Consider the following 12,607-nt stretch of genomic DNA (forward strand, 5'->3'; position numbering starts at 1 on the left):
ATTATTAAATATTATTATTTAATAATTATATTGGATCCTAATTAGTATATACATTATCACTAACTTCATCATTACATAAACAATAACAAGAATACCTCTTAAACATACAAATATTAAAATATGTACATTTATTTATACCTATATTTTTTTCCCATATTTATTTGTCAAATTTATCCTTGAAATAACTTTTTCTTAAAATAAAAATAATTAATTTATCAATTTGACCTTTTCATTCTAATTTTATCACTTTTTTTAAATTTAATCATTTTTTAAAATATTAAACTACCAATAAAAAAATAAAAAATATTTATAATAAATTTATAAACATTATTTATATTTAATCTCTTAATAATAATAATAACAATAATAATAATTTATTATCATAAAAAAAATGAAAACACATGTTACGTGCATGTATTTTGATTAGTTTTATATAAAAGTTTTTTAAAGATAACCTAATTTAACATAACCAACAAATTCGAAAAGTAGATAATTAAAATATATATATTTATATTTCACAAAAATACAACTAAAGAAAACTCCGCAAATTTATTGTTGCTTCTCACTGTCATAAGTAAAATCTTCTACTCACGTATAATATATGATCATATTGGGTGGAGATCATAATATCACAAAAATAAAGGGTAAGTTAGTAAAAATTTGTTTGTGTTTTGCAATAATTGCATGACTTGATGTGAATCTAGGTGAGCATGCTAATGCTTAGAGACAGAGCATGACAGATTATGAGAAATTTACTCTGTTTCATTTTCAGACATTTTGTAATCAATTTTTATGAGGTTTTTCTCTACCATGGACTTGTAATAAAGATGGCGCAATATAATTGAAATATAGCGATATAAATTTTAAATTTTCCTGTACTTAGAAACCTTATTTTTAATATGGAGAATGCTAACCAGTACCCTAAGGGCATTAGTTAAGGAATAATAAATGTGCTTTTATATCATTTTTACATTGAAAGCTGAAATAATTAAATACAGTAATTAAAATAGTATAAATGCACATAATAAATTTGATAAAGACAAAAATACCCTTTTAAATGTGTAGACAATAATTTACTGTTATAAAACAAGATTTTGAAATTTTTAAGGTCTCTACTAAAAAGAAAAAAAAATCAATTAAGTCTTAAATTGACACTTTAATTATTCCTTTTTTGTAACATTTTTATATGTTTAACACTATTTTTTTTGTTGGTTTTTCTGTTAATTTATATTTTCTTATGTTATTTTTTTTAAGTTTTAGATGTTTAACACAATTTTTTTGTTGGTTTTTTGTTAATTTAAATTTTCTTATATCTAATTTTTAGCAACATTAAAATATAGTTATTTTATTATTTAATTAGTTTTAAATATTATTTGTGAACATTAAATAAAATATTAAATACACATGTACAATATTTATGGGCATTTTTGTCTTTTAAAAAAAATAAAGTTACATTAATGGTTATTAGGTCAGGATTTATTTAATATTACACTTATCTATGTACTTTTGTAGGATCCAATGTATATTAATTATCCTTAACCAGTGTCCTTAGGACATCAGTCAGAAAGACCCTTTTAATATTTTTTATTTTAATAAATTATATGATAATTGTATTATTAAGTAATATCTAGAGATGGCAAATAAACCCGTCCCCGTGGGTATTGCCCGAACCCGTCCCCGTTTTGACGGGAAATCCCCGCATTGACTGGGTATGGGTATGGGTATGGGGAATCCCCGACTTTTTCAGTTGGGTATGGGGATGGGTATGGGGATGTACATATACCCGCCATAATACCCGTCCCCGCCATATCTCCATTCTCGTTTAAATTATTAAAATATTCACAATTAATCAAGTAACCCCTATATATATATATATTTTTTTTCTATTTTTTATTTCTTTTAATTATTTCATTTGTCATGAAACTCATTCTCATCTCCAATATATTTTTTATCTTATCATAACCTTTATGTAATTATGTTAAAATGATGTATGTTAATTAAAAAAAATTATGCCTCACATTTGAATATTTATATTATTTTTTAATATTTTTATTTATTATAAATTTTTCTTTCACATGAGAATGTTTATACTCTCAATTTAAGATAATATAAAAAAAATTCTTTACTTATTATTATTATTAATTTTTGTTTAATTTGAAGAACTTTTTTGTTTCATTAAAATAATTTTCGTTATTTTTCAACCATTAATTATATGTTAATATTTGAAAAGTTTTCTTAATTCTCTAAGATATTTTTCGTCTTATCATACCTTAGTTATACATTTGATTTCCTTTGTGTGATTTTTTTCGATAGTCTCTCAAATTATTTCTAAAACACACATTTGTTAGTTTTTTAATATTTTTATTTATTTTTTTTATTTTCATCATGTAGAATAATATTTCGATATATTCTATCTAATTATTTTTTATTTTATAACTCATTATTAATCATAATGTAATTTTTTCACTTTAAATTCTGTTTGAAGTGGTTAAAATTTTATATATATATATATATATATATATATATATAATGATATTTAGGAATAGTATATGATAATTCACTACAAGAAAAACATGAAATGGTGACTGATTTAGTCAGTAACCCATATCAGTCACTATTTTTCGTCATTGGTGGTAGTAGTTGATTTATTGTCTGAATCAATGACTAAATTAGTGACCGATTCAATGATCGAATCTGTACTTGATTTAGTGACCAATTTAATTACTAATTTATATGTAATTTAATGACAAATTTTTTGGTCACTAATGATATTTCTATTTAATTTTAACCACTTCAAACATAATTTAATAATTAGTTCTGTAAGGTATTTTTCATTTTATCATACCTTAATTATACATTTGATTTCCTTTGTGCGATTTCTTTCGATAGTCTCTCAAATTATTTCTAAAACACACATTTGTTAGTCTTTTAATATTTTTATTTATTGTTTATTTTCATCATGTAGAATAATATTTCGATATATTCTATCTAATTATTTGTTATTTTATAACTCACTATTAATCATACTGTAATTTTTTCCACTTTAATTGTATAAATAACTTTTATTTACTACAATATAAAAATTTAATGTAATTGCTATGAATATTTTTTTGTCACTATCCAACATATATTGAAGTTCAAAAGATACAAAATCTATGTCAAAATTTTATTATTATGTTTATTATTTGTTCTTTGTGTCATTTTGATCAAGTGATGTATTATAACTTTTATTAGTGTATAAAAAGAGATTCATTATAATTTAAAAAATTGAAGTAAACAAACATTTAAAATATATTTTAATTTGAATATTTGTTTTCCTTTTATTATTATGTTTATTATTTATTCTTTGTGTCATTTTGATCAAGTGATATATTATAACTTTTATTAGTGTATAAAAAAGATATTCATTAGAATTTAAAAAATTGAAGTAAACAAACATTTAAAATATATTTTAATTTAAATATTTGTTTTCCTTTTATATTTTTTTTGAAATATTTTTTAATTTTATCAACTAAGTTCATCAATGTTGTAGTTTGCAAATTTAACAAATGTTTTGGTTCACATGAAATTTTATTTGGTATTCTAATATAAAATGTAAACAATTATAATTTATTTTAAGGTATTTGGCATCGAAGAAAATCCTCCTAATATTGAATATTTCATAATATTATGTTTTCTTTACCGTAATTTTTTTTCTTTTATAAAAATTAATATTGAAGTAGTTAGAACACGGGTACGGGTATGGGTACGAGATTATACCCGTTACCCGGTGGGGATGGGGATGGGAAAAAAGTTTGATACCCGTTGGGTTTGGGTATGGGGATGGGGATGAATTTTTTATGCGGGGATGGGTATGGGATAGCGAAACCCGTCCCCGCCCCGCCCCGTTGCCATCCCTAGTAATATCCGTCTAAAGTGTTTCAGAACTCATTTAAATTTATTTTTGTTTTGGGGTCCAACATTTTGAAGTTGCCTCTGCTATTACAAAATTTCAAAAATTTTAATATATATGAGATTGGTCGAGTGGAGTATCTAAGTTAGTTTACTTCTTTCTTGTACAAAAACAAATCCAATTCAAGTCAAAATCAAAATAGATAACACCATTACACTAGTTTGTTAACGTATACTCAAATCCACACATTTTACTAAATATTGTTTCTCTAAAATATGGTAACCAATTAAGTCTAACTTGTAAAACCAGCACAATCACTTTCAGAACTCAGTTCAATATCATATCGTATTAATCATCATCATAAAATCTAAACAAAGTATTTTAATTTTTCATTAACTTCCCTTGCTTAAAAAGTGATTATCAATCTGTGTTAAACTCTTGCAGCCTAAGAAATATTCCTATCTCTACTAGAGACCTACAATAAAGTATTCAAACAAATCCAAATTGTTAAGTTGAGAGAATTATTCTCGATTGTTCTCACTAAAGTTATGACCAAAACACTACGAAAATTAGGATTTAATAGAGTAAATACCATATTTGAAAATTCAATCGATTCAAAATTTCTCTTTAAACCTGTGCTGATTTCTAAAATAAACGGTTATAGAAGAAGAAATTAAGAGATAGGTAAAAAAGGTTTGGACGGAAGTGTGGTGCAGATTTCTTTTTATAATATTATTATATTCTTTTATTTCAAACATGTCACATTTATAATTATAATATTTTTAAAATTTATTATTAGAGAAAAAAATATGTATTCCTAATTACTAATGGCAAATAATAATAAATAAAATCGTTGTATCACCAGAACACATCTTACATTTGACTGATTTTACAATCATACTTATTAAAGTAATAACTGTATATATGCATATTCATTAGGAGTTGATATGTAAAAATATAGTGAATTCTGTTTTACATATTATTTTACAATTTTTTTTATTTTTATCTTTCTTCCCTCTGTTTAAACTGTAATAAATATGTACGATATTAATAATAGCATGTAATATTCTATGTTTTTTCTGATTAAAAAAAAAAAATCTATGTTGTATGTAGAGCCATGTTCAATGAATAAGAAAGTATGCGAAATAAAAACAGCAATTAATGAAGTGGGAAGGGGCATAAAGAAAATATTGAGTGAATGAGAATTAGGGGTTTATATGATAAAAGATGATTGACTTAATAGACAAAGGAGTAAATGAGCTCTGTAGCAGCATATTAATCAAATTGAACCCAAAGTCAATGCATATGAAGATGTAGGGTCTATATTCATGGATCTGGGCGTGAATAGAGTATCATGTTCCACCACCATTCCATCCTTAATTCTCAATATGTTCACACAAGGCAAAAAAAGTCTATAAAGCTAAAAGGTCCACGTAAGGAAAAGTTCATAGAGTCGCAATATCTCCAAAAGCCCGATGGGTAAGAGTTAATCTATGTGAATTGGTTTAAGATCAAGATAAAGACGTGGGTTAACTCGTCACCGTCCTTGGTTCAAGCCAACTTTGTTGGACCTTTCAAGTTGCACATGCTTTGATCAACTCTCTGTCTGAGTTGATTCAAACCGATCTTCAACATAGATGATTAAGCTTAATACTTGACTTGTGTAAACATGGTTCGAATTTTGACCTAAACTAACTCATTTTGATCTTTAACTTGGTCTGACTCGTTTTATCTTTCAGCTAAAGCCAACTTATTTTAACTTTCGACCTAGACCAACTCATTAACTTGATTATCCAAACAAAATATTTAAAAAATAAAAAAATTTAATTATAAATAATTCAAAAGTAATGTATTTTAATTCTTTGAAATTGTTCAAATCCTTTGACAAAAGGACGAAGTTCTTTGGTTCAAAAATAATGTGTCTGAACCAAGCTAATGACTACTTCTTTGACTTAGTTATTGTGTCTTTAGAGATATTGTAGGGGATAGCCTAATACTGTTACTTTCCTTATTCTAATGTTATTCTGACATAAAATAGTTATAGCACTTTGCATAGTTATATAACTAAATCAGCTACTCGTGTATATCAGATAGTAAACATGTTAAAACATTGTAGTTTAACAAAACAGCAAAGGTTTTAAAGCATTGTACTTGTCCCTTTGAACTTAACCTGTCTTGTAAGAAATTGTTGCGGATGAATTTATTTTATTTCTTTGTAAAGCTGAGTTGAGAAAACTTTGAACAAAAGTCTCTGTACTTAGTTCAAAATCAATCCGTTAAGTTGGGCTTTTGGACTTGCAAAGCTAGTTGAACGAACCAATGATGAAGAATTCATAGCAACAACACTTGTTGGAACACCGGGCTACCTTCCACCAGAGTAGGTTTTGTGCTTTCAGATCATAAGTACACTCTCTTGGTTTATTCAACACAATCAATTTTCTTGTTATCATTATATGCTTAAACCCAAGTAAACAAAAATTACACACCACTTGATTTTATTCTGACTCGATTGCTTTTTTGCTCCTTTAAGATCTGTTAAGGAGCTTCAAGTGACTATAAAAACAGATGTATTTGCATTTGGGGTGGTTCTGTCAGAGTTTATAACGGGAAAACGTGCACTCTTTCGTGACAACCAACAACCCAACAATATGAAATCAATTTCAAAAAATCATTAGTTCACTTTTATTCAGAGAAATCTTGACTTAATACTCGATCATTATGTAAAATTTTTGTGTTTGAAGAAAGCTAATAATCACTCCCTTAACATAGTTATTGTGTATCTTTAGGGATATTGTAGGGATAGCCTAACATTGTTGCTTTCCTTATTCTGATGTTATTCTGACCTCATAATTTTGTTATTTGGAACATTTCCCTTTGTAGATGGCAGAAGTAGGTCATTGGTGTTTGTGCGAAGATCCAAACGACAGGCCTGTGATGAGGGATATAGTTGTGGCATTGTCTCAGATTGTTATGTCATCCACTGAATGGGAAGCATCATTAGGTGGAGACAGCCAAGTCTTCAGTGGGGTTCTTGATGGAAGATGAACACCCTTTTCTTTTCTTTTCTTTTCTTTTCTTACTTCACAATTCTACTCTAATGCTTCTCTTTCTTGCACTCATCAAATCTCATGCTGCTACCATTTGGAGTTTATGCTCTGCTGTATATATACGTACACATTTTTAGTACAAGATTATAGACTTCTTAATGTATTCATGTATCAAAATATTGTTATTGCTAACTATTTTATGCTGAAAATAAATTCAAACACGTAACTAACGTTTTTCCCCAGCGCCTAGTCTAGACCACTGACTCTAGGGGATCGCCATTGAGTTATATAAACAATTTACAAACACTACTTTTTTCCTTTTTTTGTTGAATCCTATCATCATCAAAGTTTGAGACTTTATTATTGACTTTAAGATTTTAGAAAAAGAAATATATAAAATATGTGGAATTCTACAAGTTCATGTCAATGAAAGACATTTTTTTAGTTTTACTTAAAATACCCATACAGTCAACATAATATTTGCTATTTATTGATGAATAAGTTTGATAGTTATAATAAGATAAATATTCTTTTACTTGAGTATTGGAAATGATGAGCATGATTGGTTATGTCAAGTGAAAAAATATTCTGACTATAAGCAGTTTCAAGTTTCATGACTATCTAAATTTTAAAGCTTGATACTAGGTAGTGATGTTGGAAGCATCAGACTCAAGTTAGGAAGTCCCACACTTGTCAGAATACTGGCAAACAGTTGAAGGTTGGGATATAAAATTTAAACACTTCAAGCTTTCAAATCATACCTTTCTCGGCCTTTTGGCTAAGATCAAGTGTAGTATCTGTTCTTATCAGTTTAATATCTGATATGTGGACTATTAGTTCACACGATATTAAATTTATTTTTTTAGGGAGAGGGTCATCAAAGTAGCTTGCTACTTGGCTTCTCGAGCATCGCCTCTGTTTTGCACTTCTGCAGAGGCCTGGTGCATCCCATCCAAAATAGTTTGATTTATTTGGATTGAGGTCTACAGTACTACTATTTGTTTCTTTTATGCTGAGGTTATCCTTCCTAACTCAACTATGTAGGATAAATAATTTGACCTTGAAGATTACAAAAAAATTATGTCTTTTTATCAGCTTAGGATGTAAAAGTTAAACACTAATGTTTTAAAGAAAGAGGTTATCCTTCCTAACTCAACTATGTAGGATAAATAATTTGACCTTGAAGATTACAAAAAAATTATGTCTTTTTATCAGCTTAGGATGTAAAAGTTAAACACTAATGTTTTAAAGAAAGTGTACATGGAGAGGACCATCAAAGTAGAGCATGGTACTTGGTTTTTGGACCACCTAGCAGTTCAATTATTTAGTCTTATTTCTGATGATTTTAATTGGTTGTATAACATCCTATTTAATAGTTTTTACACTACCCATTTAATAGTTTTTACACTACTAAACAAAATATTATATCATGATCAAACAAAGCAGATAGTGGGAAGAAACATATGAATCACTAACTATATGTACAGGCTATACCCGCATGAGCCAGAACTACTACTAAATAATTTTGCTCACACTAATAGTATCATTGCAAAAGGAAAACAAACATAGATAAGAAGGGGAAGTTAACTTTATTAAGAGGAATCATGCAATTCAAACTATGAATATCAGTCAATTTGGTTCACAATCATCAGAATTACTTGAATATCATCACAACATAGACATTGGATCTCTTGGTGGCATACACATGTGACGGTCCCCAAACTCTGCAGAGTTTGGGCGCAAGGGGTTATCACCCGACCACTCCCAAGTAAGTTCCCTTCGCGTCTAAGACTTGATCAAGTCCAAAGACTAGGATCTCTTGCTACTCCTCACGACATAATTTCATCCATTAAAACAGAGAATCAAACACTCAACTACAGTGGTTCTCGCTCAAGCTAGAAGATCTAGCCCAAGCGAGTGGCCATCTCGCTTAGGCGCGTCATTCTTGTCTGAGCGAGACCCCAATAGTGGGCAAGTTAAAAAATCTGGGCGAACTCTCGCTCAGGCTAAGCTGTCTCGCTTAGACGAGAGTGTCTCTCGCTCAAGAGAAATCAACTCGCCTAGGCAAGACTTCGCGCAGGAACAAGGGTGGGTTTTCTAGTGTTTTCGCTCAGGCGAGAGCCTCTCGCCTAGGCGAAAATACCAGATTTCCAATCTGTTTCCACATGCAGGAGCCCAGAATCTTTGCACAATTCAAACACACATCCAATTATGCAGTTCAAACATCAATTCAACACTCAAACATGCAATCCAGAGCCATCAGAACAAATTTTCATACGAATTTTAAGAAAAAGGTTAGCTTCCCTTACCTTTTTCTTATTTTAAACTTGGCAAGATACCACCTCAACAGTGAGGGCACAAAACCTCAATTCAACCTAGAGAATTTCGTTATTATAACACAGGGAGAGGAAAAACACCCGATTAATCCCAGAATAGAGGTAGAATTTCGAATTCAAAGTCAAACAGGATCAAACATGGGAGGATTGACTTACTTTGAAGAAGGAAGTTGGAAGTGGAATCAACTGGAAGCTCTGCAGGTGTTTCCTTTCCACAATCTGATTGCAAAAGAAGAAGGATCAGAATTATGGAGGTAGTAGAGGGGTTATGAGGAGGAGAACTTGAGAGAAAACTGGTGGGGTAGTGAGGAGTGCTTTGTTGAGTGTGAGGTGAGCTGGTGCACTTAGGCTTAGGAAAAATCAGAGAAAAAGAAAAAAAAAAGGGGCTTCACAGGTTCGTTGCTTATAATATTTTGTAAAATACAATTACTACAGCCCGAGTTTGCTAAATATGGTTGAAGTATATTTCATTGGTTAATAGATTACTTGTTTCTTTGGGACTGTCATAAGATAGAAGAGTTTCATAATTACCTTATCAACTGGATTTGTCTATACTATTAGTATGTTCAATGCTGAAATTATCCTTCCTCATCCAACAAACTAAGGACGACATTTTGCCTTTGAAGTTTGTTTGCTAAAAAATTATGTATTTTTCATTTGTTCTTTGATGATGATTAGTCTTCTCTTCTGATCAGCCAAGACTTCTAAAGGCCCAGGTTGTAAGTTAGATTAGTCTTGGTCTTGGTTTTTTTCCCACAAGGGATCAGTGATGAGCTTGATAAAGTTACCCTCATATTTATTTGAGGCTCCTGTTACAAATCAGGTTTCATTCTTGAAGCTGAACATAGTCTTGGTCTTGGTTTTTTTCCATTAACGCTTTAGCATACATATCATTTAAGAAATACTTAGTTAAACCTTAATTAGGCATGAACCCGTCTTGGAGAAGGATGAACATGGTTGGTAATATCAAGTAAAATATATTTCCAATGACTGTAATTAGGTTCAAGTTTCATCATACATCAATTGCCGTTCTAAATTTTAAAATCTGTTCATCTCAGGAAACCATGTTGGGAACATTACTCTAGATATGAAGTCACACATTTGTCAGAACACTGACAGGTACCTGAAGGTTGAGATATAAATTTTGAACACTTGTACTTTTTAAAGCATACCTTTCTCGGCCTTTTGGCTAAGATCAAGTGTAGTATCTGTTCTTATCAGTTTAATATCTGATACGTGGACTATTAGTCCACATGATATTAAATTTATTTATTGAGGGAGAGGACCATCAAAGTAGCTTGCTACTTGGTTTCTCGAGCATCTCCTTTGTTTTGCACTGATACAAAGGTTTGGTGCATCTCATCCAAAACAGTTTGGATTATTTGGTCTGATTTCTGATGGCTTAAGCTCAATTATTTGGTTTGATTTTTTATTTATGATGGATTAAGTTATTTATTTGAGTTTTTTTCAGATTGTTGTGCGCATCTGCAATGACCTTGTGCATAAGTTTTGATCTGATTTGAGACTAGTCATTTTGTGAACAATGGTCTCTCCCATTGAGACTTAATTGCTAAACTACATTTACTGTTTGAGTTGAAACTAGCAATGGTCTCTCCCATTGGGACTTACTTGCTAAGTTATGTTATGGCCTCTTCTAAGAATCCTATTGAAGACAGAACTTGTGAGCAACATATTCACCTCTCTTTTTAATATTTAAATATTTTTTATTTTTAGTTCCTTACCAAGAATCATGATGGTTTAGCATTTAATTTTATACCCATATTTTTCAACATGTTCAATAATACTCAAATCAATGTCTATAATCTTACAAAGTTATCAGAAGACTAATGGAAAAATTTTATACATTCTAACGATAAATAATTACATTAATATCTTCTATACTTATGCATTGGATGCAAACTAAACGCCCAAGATTTCTTTACTAATCACTCATAAGATAGTATGATGCTATTTCTCACTGAATTTTATGGTAATATTTAATTTATACTTTTCTTCGTTTAACATTCTCAGTTGTACTCAATATAAAACTTAAATTAGCATTTAAATTGAATTTCTAACAGAACATAATATCCTTGAATTTTTTACTGTAAAGTTGACTATTCTAACCAGAATAAAGCTCGGGCTGTTTCTGGGTTTCAACAAAGACAGGATAAAGCTTAACAGCATGTTCACTGCACTCAAGGCCACACTTGATGATGCTGAGGAGAAACAATTCTGAAATGAAGCTATCAAGGATTGGCTGAGAATGTTAAAAGATACGACTTCTGAGATGCATAACATCTTGGACCAGGTGAGAAACTCTCACTGATCATCTTGTCATCCTGAGAATGTTGTTTTCCGAAGCAAAATTGCTTGGATAATGAAAAGAACATGTGAGATATTGAAAGACATTGCTGAAGAAAGAAATGATTTTCATTTGAGTGAGACTGTTCCATAGAGAAGTGGAGCCAAACCAGTTTATTCCTCACAGAAACCACAAATCTATGGAAGAGGAAAAGATATAAAAAAATTTGTAGACTTTTTTATTAGTGATACTGATGCATCTTATTATGAGGATTTAGCAGTCCATTAAAAGAAAAAGATATACAAAAAAAATTCAGATTTCACTTTGAAGAGAATGACAAAAGCTACGATTGGAGCGGTACCCAAGAATGTTAGGAATGGAAGTACGAGTCTAACCACCACATCATCATTTTAGACAATACAAGATTTGAAATTCTTTCATTTTTTGTTTAACAGTAATCATTTTAATTGATGACATACATTAAACGAAGGATAGGAACGATATGCAAATTTCAGATTTTCATCAAGTCTGCATTACTGCACAATGTGTTTTATTCAAAAACTGAGACATGTATTGTTTCATTTAATCAGAACTCCGGTCACTTTGAGAGCCAATATTTAAACACTTGTCCCTTTCATTTAAGTTCAGAATGAAGTTTAATATAATAAGGTTTGTCAAATTTAAATTGCAAAGATCAGATATTTGTATTATTTGTTCCTTTGTTTATTGGACCTCATAGGATCCTTTCATCAATCTATTAAAAAGTGGACTTGTATCATTTATTACTCTCTGTATAAACAAGTTTTTTTACAGAAGTATGAAACTCACAAATGGATAAATGAATTGGTATGAAACTCACAAATGGATAAATGAATTGGTATGAAACTCATAAATGATAGTATTGATAACATCAGAATATACAATCATCCCCTTTTATTCTCTCTGCAGCAAAAAGTGTAAAATGTGGTGCATGACATTACAAATCAATGTGACAACATTATCCAAGGAGTCGAGAGTATGAGGAATG

General features: G+C 29.8%; 1 long non-coding RNA gene and 2 other non-coding genes across 4 annotated transcripts; 2 read left to right on the plus strand and 1 right to left on the minus strand.

Annotated features, from left to right (window-relative positions):
* Window positions 1–6,511: 6,511 nt before the first annotated feature.
* Window positions 6,512–9,832, minus strand: LOC114174302. Of its 2 annotated transcripts, none has more exons than XR_003602677.1 (3): window positions 9,432–9,832; window positions 9,249–9,314; window positions 6,512–7,047 (listed from the first exon to the last, which is right to left on the minus strand). It is a non-coding gene; the product is annotated as an uncharacterized LOC114174302 (long non-coding RNA). The 2 variants fall into 2 exon arrangements; XR_003602676.1 differs by having other exon boundaries at window positions 6,512–7,050; window positions 9,432–9,831.
* LOC114174750 lies at window positions 7,697–7,891 on the plus strand. Its single transcript, XR_003602713.1, has one exon. It is a non-coding gene; the product is annotated as a U2 spliceosomal RNA (small nuclear RNA).
* A 611-nt stretch (window positions 9,833–10,443) lies between the features above and the next one.
* On the plus strand, window positions 10,444–10,638 carry LOC114174748. Its single transcript, XR_003602711.1, has one exon. It is a non-coding gene; the product is annotated as a U2 spliceosomal RNA (small nuclear RNA).
* The last annotated feature ends 1,969 nt before the right edge of the window (window positions 10,639–12,607 follow it).

The sequence above is a fragment of the Vigna unguiculata genome, chromosome 2, assembly GCF_004118075.2.
Source record: "Vigna unguiculata cultivar IT97K-499-35 chromosome 2, ASM411807v1, whole genome shotgun sequence".
NCBI classification, from domain to species: Eukaryota; Viridiplantae; Streptophyta; class Magnoliopsida; order Fabales; family Fabaceae; genus Vigna; species Vigna unguiculata.